The following is a 2500-nucleotide window of genomic DNA, read 5'->3' as shown; positions in this document are numbered from 1 at the left end:
ATCCTTGTTATTTATTATGATTTCATTATACCTTTGTTTTATGAGAGGTAATTGTGTTTGTCTTCCCCATTCCCCTTCATTAAACTCTGGTTCTCGTGGGTAAAAAAAAAAAAAATAGCGTTGTTGGGGAATAAAAAAAAATAATTTTCTTTGGGAGTCAAACGGAAAATTACCTTCCGCTTTTTCTATAACCATTTCATCCCATCTGCAGTTGCCCGTTTTATTCATTCTATTTTAGGCAATAATATCTTGAAAGGTGACAAAATACGTTTACATATCATTCACATACTCGCGTGGAAATATGTTCGTGCGTTAATCATATAAATATTGTGAACTTTTTATGTGCGCGTATTGATTAACTTCTCTTTTTTAAACCTCCTTATGGAAGATGAATCTGTGAAATAAAAAAGGAAAACTATTGCAGTTTAGCTTTTATATGTAAAAAAGTTAGCCAGATTTAGGGCGCTTGTAAGGCTGGACAAATATTATACCCGTCTTTGACTAGTCTTATTTTTTGACGATGTGTAAGACCTCTAGATAATTATAATTCTGAAGTATTTTACGAGCGTTATCAGGCACAAAGTATACCCAACCATTTTTCCTGAGAGAGAGAGAGAGAGAGAGAGAGAGAGAGAGAGAGAGAGAGAGAGAGAGAGAGAGAGAGAGAGAGAGAAATGCGATAATACTGAGAAAGCCAATTTCCTGCTTGCACCCAGGCCGTGAAATTGTTCCATTGGCTTTCTACCACAAAATATTTACTTACAGCTAAAGTTAATAATTTTCAAAATATACCGAAACACACACGAGAGAGAGAGAGAGAGAGAGAGAGAGAGAGAGAGAGAGAGAGAGAGAGAGAGAGGGCCCCGCATCCTATCCTCCCGCCACCAACTTCTTAATTTTTTGTTGTTTTGTCTTATTTGTCTTTGCCACTAAATTGAGAAATGGAAAGACAACGCAAAAAACAATGCAACTGGCAGAAAAAAAAAAAAAAAACTGGATTTTCTTGGAATTTACAGACATATTTTAAGTTTGGGCTTTGCTGGCAGTTTTATCGGTTTCACAAAATGACTGTTATTTTTCTTGCATTGTATTTGGGGAAAACGTACATGACATTCGAAAATATCTTTTAGTTCGTATAATCATAAATGGGTTTTAATATGACCATATCTGATCTACATTGCACAACGGTTCTGCTAACAACTTATGTGTATAGATATAAACTATGAAGAAAAAAAAATATGAATTTCATTTCATTTTTGTGTTTTATTCAAGAAAAGCATAACTAAATTTTGATAATTATAGTTCTAATAACAATGATTTGAATAATGTTGATTCACATAAAATAACAACAGTGAGACACAAGATGGAGCAAATATTTATTTTATGTAAAAGGAACTTCTCTCAAAATTTATTTCATTGTATCACATTTATTAGTCGTCCCACTAATGAGGAACTGAATTAATATAAACTTCTTTCCACGAACTTGTGGCTTCATTATATTCAATTGAGTTCGGTACTGATTATCTAACTACTTGCTATATAATTGTCATCTTTTTGCCTTGGGTAATCAATAATGAAATTTGATTAATAACGATAAATATTGAATTAAATATAACTAATAAAACCAAGCCTAAATACATAAATATTTCGTTAGTCTAGAAAAAAATTAAGTGATAAAATACTGCTCATTTTGTTGCAGCGCTGCTTTTCTCTGGATATGGCATGTATCTCAAAGCCAGAAATAGTTTTCAGATCCTTCCTGTTTTGGAGAAAAAAATTTGGCCAACACAAATATCCAGCCTTGTTTCAACAAGGCTTTAAAGGAGATAAAGCTCAAAAACGAACTTTGAGAACAATATGTGACTACGAAATGATGAGCCTTCGTTAATGACAGTGATGTTTTCTAAATCAACTTTTACTAGTGCCAGGATATTTAAGACACGAGAAGAACTACAGAAAAATGGCATTTTTAAATTAATTTTCTGGGGAACTTCGTTTGGTGAGAGACCAAGATTTATATATAGTTCATATGGCCGCTGAAATCAGAGCTGAACTTTCCTTTTTCAAATTATGAATGATATAACTGGTGTGAGGATTATCCATATTTCAAAACGACATAGAGCTGATACAGCTGACTGAGTTTGTCAGTATAATAGAACTTCAATTATAAACTTCGTTGGTGACCCACTTTTTCAACCACCTTTAATCCACAAAAAAAAAAAAAAAAAAAAAAAAAAAAAAAAAAAAAAAAAAAAAAAAAAAAAAATAATAATCATGAGAAGTAGTGGGTACATAAGAATACCTAGCCAATAACTGCAAAATTTAATTTTAGTTCACACTGTGATTTGTGATATTGGCAGTTAATATTCTATACATGATATTTATATTAATAAAGGTTTTAATAATAGGACCCGTCACACAGAAAATAAAAAATCGTAAAAGTCGATTCGTATTCTGTATCTCTTGATATTTCATTTTCCATTTTATGCAACAATTTCTC

The sequence above is a fragment of the Palaemon carinicauda genome, chromosome 4 (genome assembly GCF_036898095.1).
Source record: "Palaemon carinicauda isolate YSFRI2023 chromosome 4, ASM3689809v2, whole genome shotgun sequence".
NCBI classification, from domain to species: domain Eukaryota; kingdom Metazoa; phylum Arthropoda; class Malacostraca; order Decapoda; family Palaemonidae; genus Palaemon; species Palaemon carinicauda.
Note: the sequence above shows the minus strand (reverse complement) of the source record.